At 38.6% G+C, this 17,577-nt stretch overlaps 1 protein-coding gene and 1 long non-coding RNA gene across 2 annotated transcripts in view; one reads left to right on the forward strand and one right to left on the reverse strand.

Annotated features, from left to right (window-relative positions):
- SV2C (synaptic vesicle glycoprotein 2C) overlaps positions 1-17,577 on the reverse strand; it is a 298,491-nt gene that overhangs the window by 107,336 nt on the left and 173,578 nt on the right. The gene's annotated exons all lie outside the window — the stretch shown is intronic.
- LOC142469232 (uncharacterized) lies at positions 3,605-17,461 on the forward strand. The gene is made up of 4 exons (XR_012788988.1): positions 3,605-3,673; positions 4,039-4,064; positions 14,251-14,405; positions 16,790-17,461. It is a non-coding gene; the product is annotated as an uncharacterized LOC142469232 (long non-coding RNA).

The following is a 17,577-nucleotide window of genomic DNA, read 5'->3' on the forward strand; positions in this document are numbered from 1 at the left end:
ACTGTGTGATAAATAAGGGTCTGTGTCTTATTAGGGGTTTATGCAATATGTTTCAAGAATTTATATTTAATTGACATGTTATATCAATTGTGCAGAAGGTTTTTCATTGCATTAGTATTTGTTAAAGATGTCAAATCAAATGCTCTTCATACTATTATATTACTCCCCTCAGTGCCGTTATTTGATGCTCTTATCTAGAAAACATACAAAAAAAAAGAAAAGAATATGTAGGATTCTGTTCTGCTCAACTTTTTCCTTCTGGCATCACAAGGGAAGAAAGGAATGCAATCTTTCTGAATGCCTGGATCTGTTAAATCAATGAGTTCATAACTATTCAATAACAAATTACATTTATGGTTATAGATGAAAAATGAAGGTAATGATTTAAGTATTGATCTTGGATATTTAAGAAAAGACAAAAAAACGCTGAAGCTACATCCAATATGACAAAAATACACAGTGAAATACGTATATATTCTCTTGAAAAGGGGTCATTTAGTTAAATCCTTTGGCCAAAGATTTATAAGCCTGCAAGCCACATGAAGGCATGACCATTAGCAGGTCCTAACACTACCTGATTAAAGGTATATTTAAGGTTGTGTGCTCAATTCTAAACCCAGCCACAGATGTTCACAATATCCCTTTCTGTCTCCGTACCTCGCCTTACTCAGCTACAGTAAATTAATATTTTCTCATTTCGAAACAGCGTATTCCATACGTATATTTTTGGTTAATTGATTCAAAAGTTAACAACATTTTATTATTTGATTTTACAATTACATGTTGTACCGTCAATTGAAGAATAAGCATGACTAGAGAACATTTGTTATGGGTGTAGCGATGTAGCCCCTGGCTATATATATATTTCTCTGACCTAGGGCCTCATGCAGTAAGCGTTGATAAGGGAATTATCACCATTTTATAGCCAAAATTGGGTTTGAGATTCAGTAAGCGCCGATAAGTGCTTGATTTCGCCAGGTTTCGGAGCCGATTATTTTGTTATGGCCAGTCGACAGCCGATAAGCCTGTTTTCGCCACTGATCGCCATTTTTTTAAATCGGCTGGATTCAACAAAAAAAAACAGCTTATCGGGGCTGATCGGCACTACGAAATTGAGATGTTATGGCCAATTTCTCCCGCCAACTAAAGTTGGCAGTTTGGACGGGAGAACGATCGCTAAGGCTGCCGGAACGGCACTTAGAAAAAAAAAATCTTCTGTACATCAATGGAGTCAATGGAGCGGGGACGTATAACAGTATAGTACTGTTTACGTTTCATTGCTCACAATACAAAGGGGATTTGCATTACAGTGTGGGGGGCATTCCCTGCATTGTGTCACAGCTGACGTGTATTATTTGCATAACATTATACTTTTACATGTTTTCAGCATTTGCGGGTCACATTACTCATCATGTGATGGTGTGGCAAGGGAAAATACTATACTCAACTCTTAAAGGAGAACCTCACATCATAGCACACATTTTACTGAATTGAGCGACAATTGTTTACATGATGTCACACATGTCACACATACACCGTATATTCATGTTCCTTAACATTACACAATGCTTGTAATGTGTGACGCATCTTTAAACGTTCATGTACATCTTTATGCTCATGTTTACATCTAGGTTTGGTCCTCCCTATTTTCATGACGTCACTTATTGGACGCGCAATCACATTGCATGTTTACATTATAACCGTTGCATTACAAGCACTTCAGCCTAACTTATACACACATGTACAGTAATTCATCATTGGGACACCTTGTAAACTCATTCTATAGCAACTATCCTCATTACAGAAATGCATGCATATGCACACGACTATTCATTGTTGGCAACATGTCACAATAACATGGCTAATTACACATGTTACACAAAACTTTTCCCACATCAATCTCAGCCTTTTTGTCTCATTACATGACTGACTCTTGCGTTCAGAAGTTTTACATGCATTGCACATGCAACTATTTATTTGCAAGCAATGTTTGTACAAAGCATCACGTCACATCATTGGCAAATATCATCATTCCCTGCAGAATACACACAACAAATACTTATAACAACAACTGCACACAGCTTGCCACACAAGTACTTTATTATGTTAATGTAACACCTTGGATTTTACTATGTCACCTGACATCATCACATACCTATTTAAAGGACGCACATTACCTGCTCATTCACAGCTACTCATTTCAAAATGTTGAGATTGTTTAGGAGACGGAGGAACATTCTTTTCTATGACATGCTTGATGATGAAGAGAATGACTTAGGGCAAGGGAGGGACACACCGAGGGACAGTGACAGGGACAGTCACGCGGATACGACAGGGACAGGGAGAGGGACAGGCCGAGGGACAGGGAGAGGGACAGGAGATCAGAGGAGAAGACAGAGGAGACAAGTTGTGCCTCGTCCGCGTCTGTACAGGGAGAGAACCCTGTTAGATGGGATGAGTGAGGAGGAGATTGTAAGTCGCTATCGTTTGAGTTCAGCAGCAATCTTATCTCTTTATCAGGAGATAAGGGGAGATTTAGATTTTTTCACAGCCAGAGGTCGTGCAGTCCCTGGGCTTGTTAAAATGCTGTGCTCATTACATTATCTTGCTTCCGCGTCATACCAGACAACTGTGGGTATAGTGGGCGGGGTCTCGCAATCTACATTCTCGCGGGCCTTGACCCAGTTTCTCTATGCACTCAATAGACGCGCTAGGAATTATATTCATTTTCCTACAGAGGCGACAGAGTGGCTGGAAGTCAGGACTGGCTTTTATAATATAGCAGGGATACCATGTGTGCTGGGTGCAATCGATTGCACACATGTTGCTTTGATTGCACCTAGTCAGAGTGAGCATGTGTACCGCAATCGTAAGCACTACCATTCACTCAATGTACAGGTGGTATGTGATGCCACGATGAGGATAATGCATGTGGTACCCAAATTCCCTGGTTCCAGTCACGATTCCTCTATCCTGAGGAACTCTTCAGTCTTCCATGCGTTCGAAGAGGGACATTTTGAACATGGTTGGCTGCTGGGTGAGTACACATTTACATGTTCTAACACAAAACACATTTTTATTTAGGAATGTTGGCATTGTACAATTTGATCACTAATGTCAGCTTATGTGTGCTCCATTCATTATAGGTGACTCAGGATACGGAATTAGGCCGTGGCTCTTGACTCCGGTGCTAAACCCTCAAACTGAAGCAGAGGAGAGGTACAATGCAGCCCATATATCTACAAGATCTGTTATAGAGAGGACATTTGGCCTACTCAAGACCAGATTTAGGTGTCTGGACAGAACTGGTGGGGCTCTTCTATACAAGCCTCAAAAAGTGTCTGATATTATCCTTGCCTGTTGCATTTTGCACAATGTTGCACTCAGGCACAATGTACAATCAGACCTAGCTGAGCCTTTGGTAGACGAGCATCCCACCCATGTAGCTGCTGAAAATGAACAAACAGCCAGTGGTGGCCAGACACGCCAGAATCTCATCAATTCATTTTTTTCTTGTAAGTAAAAACATATATGTTCCAAGTTCTACTTTTATACTTACATTATGTTATCTTAACAATAATGTTTTTTTATATAACCTTCTGTTAGGACACAGATGAATATGGGTTGCACACCTTTCTTTTCTCTGCTGTGTGCACAAAGGGATGTGGCACCGGTATGTTATTGTTGCACAGGTTATATAATCCCTCTTCAATTGTACTTTAGTTGTGTGTATGTGAATACAACTGGGGTAACAAAGCACTAATATTTTAGCATTGTGTTGTTCCTTATGCTAACACAATACACATATTATGCCCATACTCATTCATGCTTCTAGTATGCTTACATACAATGTTATTGGTGCAGTGTAACATGTACATCCATATGATGTGTACATCAGGCTGATTTACATTTTGAATGTGATTAAATATACATGGTGTTGCACATTTAACACCAAATACACACTTTGCTGTGTTGCTTACGGTACTGAAGATGGCATGTCAATGTTTGCAATTTATATATTGTTCCTTTGCATTATAGGTATATCTCCAATATGACTGATCATGGTATGTATATTTGCTGACATCTCTCATAAGATGTGCCTACCTCAATCTTCCTATAATTATTTGAAGTAAAAACACAACATATTGATTTAAAGACAAATGTCATATACATGTACTTTCTGTATCATGTATATGCATTTAGCTACTCTTGAGGTTTCATGTGCATTGTATTAGAAAATGATTACTCCCATTTCATCACATTTTATGTATGTTTCCTTATAAATTCCATTCATGTAATATAGAGGTGTTTGGAGAAAAGGGGATAACTGTACTTATTTGTTTACTTACGGGAGCTCATTCATCACGGATGAAATTGACAGATCATAACACTCCATGCATGAATGCCTGTAATCACAACAATGCGTACTACATCTTATATTTAGCAAAGTTGGTGTTTTTTTAATGCTAGGAATTAATAGTCAACATTAATTTAAATTTGTGACATGTGTATGTATAAGTCACACGTGTGTGGATGTGTCCTACATGTACCAAGTGTAAAACTGTTAACAGAAAACACAATTTTGTTGTAAATGTTACTGTCATTTAGCATTTCTAATTTACCTATATGACAATGTTGGTAATATTTTTGCAATATAAATCACGTCACTTCATCATTATCATGATGATAATTATCAAGTATTCTCACAATTGTAACGTCAATCACGTGCACATTAGCATAGACACACTTTTTAAGACAACTGTTTGTGTCTGTATCAATTTGTGTAGGATCCATGTATAACACCGACAAATGATAACACCAGCTTTATTATGGTAGCTTATATCATCATATTGACTATACTATGTATTTTTAGAACGTTTAATAAACACAGTAAACTATAGTTAGTTAGGTTAATGAAATATACACAGAAACGTACTTCATTACATGATGTTGATGTCATATTCAGAACATCATGCATTGTAGGGGACCACAACATCTGGCCAATAACATTAATTGCTACAGTCCCAAACCATTTTATCAACATACCCATGTAACAAGAGATTTTTAACAATAAAGGGCTAGTTGGTTATAAGTGTCCTTTACATTGGGAGAAGGAGTGGCTCAGTGAGTAAAGACACATACTGGCACTGAGAGTTTGAAGCAGGGGAGTCTGGTTCAATTCCCGGTGTCGGCTCCTTGTGATCTTGGCCAAATCACTTTATCTCCCTGTGCCTCAGGCGGCCAAAAATAAATTGTAAGTTCCACGGGCCAGGGACCTGAGCCTGAAAAATGTGTCTGTAAAGCGCTGTGTACAACTAGCAGCGCTATACATGAACATGCTCATATTATAATTATTATTATTATTCTTATTATTATTGTTACATAGTTTCGACAGTCATACGTTCCATTACACAATAGAATACACAAATGTGTTAGCAGAGTGGGAATGGTTGTTATATATAAAACACACCATGCCATAAAATGATAGTAGTCATTAAAGAACACTCAATAAAAATTCATGAGGCACTATTTTGCAACATCATTATGTTAATTAAGTGCTTATGCAATATAGAATGTAGGGAAGCAAGGAGCACAGCTGAAGTAGAAATCTGCAGGGAGAGTCCTGTAGAAAAAATGAATAAGGGGCACAACTCCGTGCTAAAACTGAGGGTGGTTTATTGGATAATTGCACAGGGACAGAAACACAGCCCACACACCGACATGTTTCGTCCCACGGGACTTTATCAAGGTGTACCACATCACTATACCTCCTTACCTTTAATACACCCATTTCGCGCCAAAATCGCCCAACCGAGTACACTGCGCATGCGCGCCGGCGACGCGTCGCATCTCCGTGACATCGCCTCCCCTCTGGCACTAGTCCTGGAGTCAGAGACCACGTCACTGGGATGCGTCCGTTTCCACCCTGGAACGCATGCCAGCTGTGCTCCTATTGGGCGGAGGCGGAAGAGGGATGAAAATTACATTTTTTTACATTTTTTTACACTCAACAACTTTATTAGTATAAAAAAAGACAAACATATTTTGCCCATAGCCAAACTTTGCAAACAGACACATTGCTAGTTTAGTTTAGGGTTACATTAAAAACAAATGCTAATCACATTGAATAACCTTTGATAAAATAAAAATAAAAAGAGAGAAGATATTTTAAACAGTCACAAAACTCCATTTAGACTACAATCATTTTAGAAGATTATATTCTAATCTAAGTAGATAAGTTTATACAAAAATACTATAATATGAATATTTGTATCAAGCACTAACTTTATCCATACACTTGAATTATGTAGTCAGAGTATAGACTGAATCTATGTGATTGGCTGTATCATTGGATTTTACATGGGGGAATAGAAACACTTTATCATTAAAAGAGTTGATTATTGAGAATTTTTTCAGATGTGTATATATTGATTTTCTCTTATTCATAACCCATATATTGATGGCACAGAAGGACATAGAACAATTTTATTGTCAAAAAGTATACTTATATTCTAATATTCTAAACAATTAATAAATGAATAGTGGCATCATAAAGGACCCTCCTCCACTATAGAAAGTGGGAAAGGTCCCAATCGATATTCATACCGTGAGGCACCCTGGTTCTTAATGTGAAGATCCAGAATGCCTCACGTTGATCGAGCTTTTTGACTCTATCACCCCCTCTGGGTGACATCTGGATGGACTCAATACCTTGAAATTTAAAGTTTTTTAGTCCACCTTTGCTGCAGTTGGTGAAGTGTTTAGGGACAGGATGGTCCAAGTTCCCTTTGGAGATCAATCGGATATGCTCCATTATTCGCACTTTAAGGTTCCTAATGGTTCTTCCAACATATTGGCTGCCGCACCCGCAAGTGATGAGGTAGACAATATATGTGGATTTGCAGTTGATAAATGATCTAGTGGCATGAGATTTTCCAGTTTGACTGGATAAACATTTGTTTGATTTATTGATATAGCCACAGATTTTGCAATTCCCACAAGGGAAAGAACCATTAGGAACTGTATTACAATGTGTCGTTTGTGAGGAGAAGAGACTTGGGGTCAGGGAATTCGCAACCGTCTTGGCCTTCCTATAAACAATATTAGGACCTCCAGTAACATATTGTTTTAATGTAGGGTCCAGGGAGAGTACCGACCAATGTTTTTTAAGGATATATCTGACTTGTTCAGCTTGAGAGCTAAATGAGGTAATAAACAGGGGTGTATCATTAAATCTTAAGCCTCTTTTAGAGCGGTGGAATAGTTCTGATCTATTAGTAGATGAGACCTCCTCAATTGCCCTATTTAAATCATCTGGTTTGTAGCCCCGTTGCACAAAACGATCAAACATTTCTTTTACACGTTCATTATAGTCTTCCTCATTGGAACAATTGTGCCGTAGGCGAATGAATTGGCCCTTCGGGATACCTTTCAGGAGGGGCCCTGGATGACAGCTGTTGGCACGTAGGAAAGTATTCCGTGAATTAGATTTGCGATAAATGTCGGATTGAATAGATAAATTCATATCAATGTATAAGTATAAATCTAAATAGTGAATGTGATGGTGATTATATGTGTACGTGAAATTAAGGTTGTAAGTATTAATATTTAAAGTGTTAATAAAAGATAAAAGTGAAGTGACATCACCCTCCCAAATGAAAATGAGATCGTCGATAAAACGTTTGTAAAAGAAAATGTGCTCCCTAAATTTGTTCCCATCTCCAAACACGTGGACAGACTCCCACCACCCCATGAAGAGGTTGGCGTAACTGGGAGCGAAGCTCGTTCCCATGGCTGTACCACGTGTTTGGAGATAGTGAACCCCATCAAACAAAAAATAATTGTGCGTTAATAAAAAGTGAATAGAATCTAATAAAAATGTTGTCTGTGCTGGTGACATATCTGTGCGGGAAAGAAAATGACCAACAGCTGATAATCCATGCTCATGTGTAATCATTGTGTACAAGGACGTCACGTCCAGAGTAACCCAGATCATATTAGGTTTCCATACAATGTGATCAATATATGTCAGGAGGTCTCCACTATCAAGTATGAAAGAGGGTAGAGACTTCACAATCGGTTGTAGAAACCGGTCGACATAGCGTGAGACACCATCTCCCAAAGATCCAATACTGGATATTATAGGCCTCCCCGGAGGGTGGATCAGAGTTTTATGAATCTTCGGGAGATGGTGAAACACTGCAACAGTCGGGGTAGCATTAAATAAGAACTCTCTCTCGTTCTCATCAAGAATGAATAACATAGTCCCTTCATCAATGAGTGATTTTAATTCCCCCTGAAATCTCTTAGTGGGGTCTGTTGTTAGTGCAGCATAGGAGCAAGTATCACAGAGCTGTCTTAAAGCCTCCCTGTGATAGTCATCCCTATGCTGCACCACCACTGCTCCCCCCTTGTCCGCATTTTTAATGATCAAGTTTTTGTTCTTCTTAAGTTCATCTAGTGCAATACTTTCACCTCTAGTGAGATTATCTTTATAATGCGTATAACGCGGGGTATCAAAAGTGAAGCCCTTTTCTAGAAGCATGAGGTCCCTCTCCACTAGACTCTCAAAAGTGGATAGGTATTTCCCTTTCATAAAAGTGGGAAAAAACAGGGACCTTTTCTTGAGACCCGATGGTCTTCTCCCCAAGAAGTTATCTGGGTTGAACTCATCCACCGGATCACCCCCTAGTTCTTCCAAGTCTTGGATGGTACAGTGTTCCTTAAAGGATAAACAGGGGTTAACAGCATCCTCAACATTCAAAGTATGTGACACACTGGTATTAGAACTTCTAGCGTCATAGAACTTTTTTAAGGTGCATTTTCGAATAAATTTATGTAGATCAATTACAGTGTCAAAAATATTGAATTTACACTCTGGTGCGAACTTTAACCCTTTAGTTAAGAGAGAAAGTTCATCTGATGAAAGTTCAACATTTGATAGATTGATGACACCATTCAAAAGTTCTTTTTCCGTTTGTGTGGTGCTCCTTTTCCCTGATTTCCTCTTCCCCCTTCTCGTCGCTTTTCGTTTTTTGACGAATAGCTCGTTGAGGGACCCTCATCATAGGCCTCTGATGACCCAGTAGGTTGTTCATAACGAGACCTTGCTCCCTGCTGGCGTTGCTCTTTAGGTCTCTCTTGATAGGGAAAATTACTTCCTTGTTGTGAAAAGAATGAAACAGAATGACTGGCATTATCTGAGTATGACAACTCAGACTCAACATTTTGAGCTTCATTAGGTGAAGAAGTTTTCTTCAAAATTGATTTTTGTGACCAGGAATTGCTTCTGGATCTACCAGGTGTAGAGAAACCGGACTGTTGGTCCCTACTCCCTCTTCTTGGCTGTACTATTCTTTCCCATGAGTAAACTTGTTTTTTCTCATAGTCCATTTTATCACGTGAGAACTTTACATCTTTCTTTCCCATTATCTCCTTCTCTGCCTCTTTAACAAACAGGGCCAGTTTTTTATCACTTTCCTTGAAGCCTTCCATTTTAGAAAATTTGGACAATTTTGTTTGCAAGGTTTTTATCTCAATTCGTACCCCTGATTTTTCCTTATTTTTGAGTGTTAAAATAAGATCAATAAGTTTGAATGAGCATTCGTTCAGAATTAGTTTCAAACTCTTGACTAGGAAACCCAAACGTAGGGGACTTCTTAATCCTGAGTCCCCTAGGGATACGTTTGACTCTTGCATAGTTTTCAAGGGAGATAATGTCCCACCATAGTCTTGTATCAACAATCAATAGTTTTTCCAGCCTCAAGAAGTAATCATGCAAATCCGAAAGGTCCTCACATTCCACCTCTGCATTATCATCAAACACTCTCTGTGCTTTCTTTGTTCTTGCACCATAATCAAGGTAATTGAACACAAAGTCCGTATTATTAGAGTCCTGTAAAGTGTCCCCTGTACCATCCTCTGTCTCCATTGTGAACAATAGATTGTACTGGTATTCAAATATGTATATAAAAAAATATACTCAGCAAGTGTTAACAATATAAACCAGTGCAACAACTCAATAAAAAATGTATGAGTATCCAACCCAGCAGTTTGGTAGGAGTGGCCCCGACTGTTGCAGTGTTTCACCATCTCCCGAAGATTCATAAAACTCTGATCCACCCTCCGGGGAGGCCTATAATATCCAGTATTGGATCTTTGGGAGATGGTGTCTCACGCTATGTCGACCGGTTTCTACAACCGATTGTGAAGTCTCTACCCTCTTTCATACTTGATAGTGGAGACCTCCTGACATATATTGATCACATTGTATGGAAACCTAATATGATCTGGGTTACTCTGGACGTGACGTCCTTGTACACAATGATTACACATGAGCATGGATTATCAGCTGTTGGTCATTTTCTTTCCCGCACAGATATGTCACCAGCACAGACAACATTTTTATTAGATTCTATTCACTTTTTATTAACGCACAATTATTTTTTGTTTGATGGGGTTCACTATCTCCAAACACGTGGTACAGCCATGGGAACGAGCTTCGCTCCCAGTTACGCCAACCTCTTCATGGGGTGGTGGGAGTCTGTCCACGTGTTTGGAGATGGGAACAAATTTAGGGAGCACATTTTCTTTTACAAACGTTTTATCGACGATCTCATTTTCATTTGGGAGGGTGATGTCACTTCACTTTTATCTTTTATTAACACTTTAAATATTAATACTTACAACCTTAATTTCACGTACACATATAATCACCATCACATTCACTATTTAGATTTATACTTATACATTGATATGAATTTATCTATTCAATCCGACATTTATCGCAAATCTAATTCACGGAATACTTTCCTACGTGCCAACAGCTGTCATCCAGGGCCCCTCCTGAAAGGTATCCCGAAGGGCCAATTCATTCGCCTACGGCGCAATTGTTCCAATGAGGAAGACTATAATGAACGTGTAAAAGAAATGTTTGATCGTTTTGTGCAACGGTGCTACAAACCAGATGATTTAAATAGGGCAATTGAGGAGGTCTCATCTACTAATAGATCAGAACTATTCCACCGCTCTAAAAGAGGCTTAAGATTTAATGATACACCCCTGTTTATTACCTCATTTAGCTCTCAAGCTGAACAAGTCAGATATATCCTTAAAAAACATTGGTCGGTACTCTCCCTGGACCCTACATTAAAACAATATGTTACTGGAGGTCCTAATATTGTTTATAGGAAGGCCAAGACGGTTGCGAATTCCCTGACCCCAAGTCTCTTCTCCTCACAAACGACACATTGTAATACAGTTCCTAATGGTTCTTTCCCTTGTGGGAATTGCAAAATCTGTGGCTATATCAATAAATCAAACAAATGTTTATCCAGTCAAACTGGAAAATCTCATGCCACTAGATCATTTATCAACTGCAAATCCACATATATTGTCTACCTCATCACTTGCGGGTGCGGCAGCCAATATGTTGGAAGAACCATTAGGAACCTTAAAGTGCGAATAATGGAGCATATCCGATTGATCTCCAAAGGGAACTTGGACCATCCTGTCCCTAAACACTTCACCAACTGCAGCAAAGGTGGACTAAAAAACTTTAAATTTCAAGGTATTGAGTCCATCAAGATGTCACCCAGAGGGGGTGATAGAGTCAAAAAGCTCGATCAACGTGAGGCATTCTGGATCTTCACATTAAGAACCAGGGTGCCTCACGGTATGAATATCGATTGGGACCTTTCCCACTTTCTATAGTGGAGGAGGGTCCTTTATGATGCCACTATTCATTTATTAATTGTTTAGAATATTAGAATATAAGTATACTTTTTGACAATAAAATTGTTCTATGTCCTTCTGTGCCATCAATATATGGGTTATGAATAAGAGAAAATCAATATATACACATCTGAAAAAATTCTCAATAATCAACTCTTTTAATGATAAAGTGTTTCTATTCCCCCATGTAAAATCCAATGATACAGCCAATCACATAGATTCAGTCTATACTCTGACTACATAATTCAAGTGTATGGATAAAGTTAGTGCTTGATACAAATATTCATATTATAGTATTTTTGTATAAACTTATCTACTTAGATTAGAATATAATCTTCTAAAATGATTGTAGTCTAAATGGAGTTTTGTGACTGTTTAAAATATCTTCTCTCTTTTTATTTTTATTTTATCAAAGGTTATTCAATGTGATTAGCATTTGTTTTTAATGTAACCCTAAACTAAACTAGCAATGTGTCTGTTTGCAAAGTTTGGCTATGGGCAAAATATGTTTGTCTTTTTTTATACTAATAAAGTTGTTGAGTGTAAAAAAATGTAAAAAAATGTAATTTTCATCCCTCTTCCGCCTCCGCCCAATAGGAGCACAGCTGGCATGCGTTCCAGGGTGGAAACGGACGCATCCCAGTGACGTGGTCTCTGACTCCAGGACTAGTGCCAGAGGGGAGGCGATGTCACGGAGATGCGACGCGTCGCCGGCGCGCATGCGCAGTGTACTCGGTTGGGCGATTTTGGCGCGAAATGGGTGTATTAAAGGTAAGGAGGTATAGTGATGTGGTACACCTTGATAAAGTCCCGTGGGACGAAACATGTCGGTGTGTGGGCTGTGTTTCTGTCCCTGTGCAATTATCCAATAAACCACCCTCAGTTTTAGCACGGAGTTGTGCCCCTTATTCATTTTTTCTACAGGACTCTCCCTGCAGATTTCTACTTCAGCTGTGCTCCTTGCTTCCCTACATTCTGAATTTCCCTGATCAGGATTGCACGCAGTGGAACTTCGTCTGGATGGATTTCGTATTCCCATACACTCAATGGAAAGGTAATGGGCAGTAGCCCTCATTCTATGTTACCTTGGTCCCTATTTAGGGAAGTGTATATGGTAAGGGGGGTAAGCAGGGTAAACCATATCTGCGGTAGTCGCGCTGACTGACCGCTAGGTCCCATGTTCATGTCCCCCCTTAACCTAGTATTATATAATTGCTGGAATTATTTATGGAAGTTCCTATCTACCTATATGCTGTAATACAGTTTGTGAGTCTATACACTTGTATGAGCGTCAATCTCTACGTTTATACTTATGCAATATAGGCATAAGTGTATCACATTTTTAATTGTTTGTTAATAAGCGCTGCAAGCAATATAAAATTAGTTCCATATGTAGTATAGTAGTCGGTGGCTCCTCCTCACAATCATCTCATATAAAGGTAGACTCTTCAGAAATCATACATTGATCTGATTGTATCTTCCCCGACATCTCTGAAATACAGCAAACACATGATGGTCAAAGATGGCACTTTACTATATATGTATCCGTGACAACGCGTTACACAGCTCTATATGATTGTGTACATACACACGTCACTCACTTATATGTTAGAAGTACAAGTGTACATCAGTATGTAATGTTTCTTTAAATTTGTAGCAGGCATAACTATTTATATGATGTGAACGTTGCCTGTATACTGAAAAATGTGCGCGCACATCTTAGTGTGCGCACGCACTTCACGCTTGGCTGCACTAACTGTTTGCGCATGCGCAAAACAAAGCGTACGTTGTGCGTTCAATACATCTTGAAAATATGATTAAACATAAAATCTTTATTTCAAATACAATGAATACGAAACTACATTCGTTCTAAACGAGTACATCTGTATTCTTTTTAAACAGACGTGTTTGGACAGAAAGGACGGCCGATAACACAATGCGCAAATGCAATACGTGTGACGTCATGTTAAACCAGCGTGAAACGCACGCTAACACTCCTCCCACTCAATTAACATTCGGCTAACGCCCAGTTGACGCCTACAAACACTGAGCCGCACACATGACACACTGCAGTTACCGTTACTATAACAAAACATGACAGCCAATAGGCTTTGAGGCGCGCACGTCGCTTGGGGGCGGGACTTACATCCGTAATCCTTTTTAAGGACGCCTTGGGCCATGACAAGGGTCCCACGTCATACGTGGTGGACCCGCTTTTAAATGTTGTAGATGTAGCATGATAACAAAACAGGTATGTGTTAGAGTTATGGTAAAATGTTGCTAATATGTTTAAAGTGATAGGAAAGTACGTATATTTATTCCGTCAGCAATGTGTACTACTCTTTCAGGTTCTACTATATTGTATTCGGAAACAATTTGTTTGTGATCGCTACATGTTATGCAGTCTGCTATGTTACGCTGTATCCACGCATTGAAAGGGAAAATTGTGGTTAGAAAAAAAAAAAATTTAAACGCAGAGTCAACTCATAACGGTTGTTATATTTACCATTCTTCTAGAATTAACTCTTCGTCTGGCTGCAACTGGTCGCTCCAGAAATGCAAGGCTTTTTCATCCACGCTTGACCCACCCGCTGAATCCAGTATGACACACATCTCCTCCATGAAGCGCTCATAGGAATCGCCACTGCTTTCTTCAAACAATTGGTCGGGAGGTATGTTCATTTCTTCGGGTACCCATTCCAAGGCTTGGTACAGAATCATAGTAGTTATGTTCTTGTACAATGTGGGTTTCAGGAATGGAGGGTGCAGATATTGCAGCAGCTATCGATTCACACGGAACAGTAGTAGCGGATCCATTGCTATTGGCATTAGGAATAAATATGCCTTTAACCACAATATATGTGCCTTCTTTCACGGTGAAATGTTTTTCGTTGGCAATCTTCCAGAAACCATAGTTGTGTTCTAGCTTATCCTGCACACGTTCAAAAAAGTCATTAGTTGATAAAGTGAATCTTATTGAGGAATTAAAATTGCGCGCATGCCGACGGTTTTGGTAATAAGGATATTTTGCTCGAATCAAATCATAGATTTGGCGTGTGCTTGCTTGGTGTCCGCAAGTTGATAAAATTGCTTCTGATACCATGTATTTATAACCTAAATTCGGATTCATAATTGTCACCAATTAATCAGCCATTGCAGAGTAGCACAAAAGATGTGTGCAGGTATCTGTTCTTTGCTCATCAAAATGAAACTGCTCAATGGCTAACAAATTGCTGTGTTTCCTTTTCAAGGTCAACAAAAGTATAAACTGTAACTCCTTATTTCAAACACCAATTGGATTTCTAGTTATAATTGCTTGAACATTTGTGGTTTGTGATAGCCGCATGTGGGACAAACATGTATCCTTTTTTTATCTCGTTTCTGAAAACATTACTACACTTTTCATTCAGTAACATTGAGTTTTCTTGCAAAATAACAAAGAGCACTGTGTGAAAATAGTGCTTAGACAGCCATATCAGTAAATACACACACCTGCAAAATGAAAAGTTTTTTCCCACATACAGTACATTTCTGTGTGTATTTGAAAGTCTGGTTAACTCCCTGTCTGCATGAGTTTAAATACGTGTGTATCTATATATATATAAATATATCTCTCTCATAAATATATATATATATAAAGTGTATATTGTACTATATGTATATTGTGTGTATGTGTATGTGTATGTGTATATATATATATATATATATATATTATATATATAAAAAATTAATTTATTTTTTTTATATATATATATATATTATATATATATAAAAAATTATTATTATTATTTTTTTTTTTTAAATATTGCTGGAGTACACACAACATATTGATGGCAGTAAGTAGGCCTTGTATGAAACCTATTTAAATGGTGATAAACATGAGTGAATTAAGTAATAAACATTTGTTTGCGCCCAATAATGTTAGAGGCTCACACTTAGTATAGTTCTCAAACATTAGGCCTGTATTATTTAAATACTGTGTTTTCACAAGGAAGCATGAAGTGTATGTTTTTTGTAAATACATCTATACCAGTTTAGATAGTACTATATATATACATACACACACACACACAGTGTGTGTGTGTGTGTGCATATATGCATACATACTACATATATATTAGAATAAATTCAGAGATGTTCTTGAAACAAGAACACATAAATGATTAAAGGACAACATTACAATGGGCAGCAAAGGTAAGTAATATTTAACACAAAATCCTGCTGTACACGTACAAGAAAGATGTTTGCAGTTCAATAGGTACTTTTATAATTGCATGTGAATAATATGCAGATGCAATGATTACATCAAGTAACACACCCAAATGCAATGTTTTGCTGCAAAGTCAATGGCAGCTTCTCTAAACTTAGCAACTGGCTCCTGGTGGACCATTACTGAACAGACGATTAAAACATAATTATTTATAACACTATTCATTAATTAGGAGTGTTAACATTTCCAAAACTTCACGTGTACAAGAACATATTTGAAAGTTTGGAAACAACACACTCTTCAGCATACATACAATATTAATTAGATAATCTGAAGTCAACAAAACAAGGCCAAAGACATATTTTGTGAATTAGAACATTTATTTTTTTTGTTCCTTTTGAGACCGAGTAACAGGCCTGCTTGTTGTCTCTTGAATTTTCCTTTTTCGTTTGCCACCAACTTTAGCTACAACAGAGCCACTTTGAGTGGCCTCTGGCACTTCTCGGGCAGGGCTTGTGGCCAGTGACTCACCTGCAGGGCTTTTGGGCAGTGATTCACCTACAGGGCTTTTGGGCAGTGATTCACCTACAGGGCTTTTGGGCAGTGATTCACCTACAGGGCTTTTGGGCAGTGATTCCCCTACAGGGCTTTTGGGCAGTGATTCCCCTACAGGGCTTGTGGCCAGTGACTCACCGACAGGGCTTGTGCCCACTGACACATGTGAGCAAGTTGGTAGACACTGCACAAGTGATGGTTGGTCTGTTTCATGTGTGTCTTTTGTTGTTTTTGACCAAAAACTGGTCAGTAGTAACTGCTTGTATTTTGTTTTTGTGGGCTCCTTTGTAGGTGTCAGCTGCTGATTTTGTACAGATGGCAGCGGTAGTATGTCGTCAGGAACCTGCACAGCAATGTCTGCTACTTGACCGGTAACATTTGGACCTGGTGAATGAAGATCAGAAGCATGTGGTGAAAACTGACCAGCATGAACAGATCCTGCCTGTGAGCTGTTCAAATTGAATTGTGCTACATTCGTCATTCTCAAGTAATTAGCTTGTGTTTGCTGAACTACTAATGCTTCGAATGAGGTGTTGATTTTTTGCAACTGTTTCGGCACTTCAATGAAGACTCTGTGGAGATGAGCCAATTGTGAAACTGTTTCTTCCTGCAGTGCAATCATCCTTTCCAGCACTGTCATGAGGTCAGAATGGCGACGATTTTCTGCTTCCACAATTTTTCCCTCAGAAGCTACAATTGCATCGTATGTCGTATTTGCTGGACGATTTGGCGGTAAAACAGTTTCAATTGGAACGTCTTCATGGTCACTTGCTTCTATTTGTGTGTCTATGGCGGTGGCGTCATCATCATCATCATCATAATCCTCTTCATCATGTTCTACAAATAAATGTACACATTATTAAATGTCATGTTAATCTCTGCTGTGTTACTATGTAATTCTACTGTGTCATAAGTAACAACTAACATGTTTCCATACGTTTTATAACCTCACATTAAAAACTACCTTGACTTAAGAATAATGTTTGGACTCAGTATGAAATATGAATGAATGAAAACTTGCTCTAAACTCACAACTCCTACATGATAGTTAACATCACTAACACAATACATGTTGCCTT

This window comes from Ascaphus truei, chromosome 1 (assembly GCF_040206685.1).
Source record: "Ascaphus truei isolate aAscTru1 chromosome 1, aAscTru1.hap1, whole genome shotgun sequence".
NCBI lineage: Eukaryota > Metazoa > Chordata > Amphibia > Anura > Ascaphidae > Ascaphus > Ascaphus truei.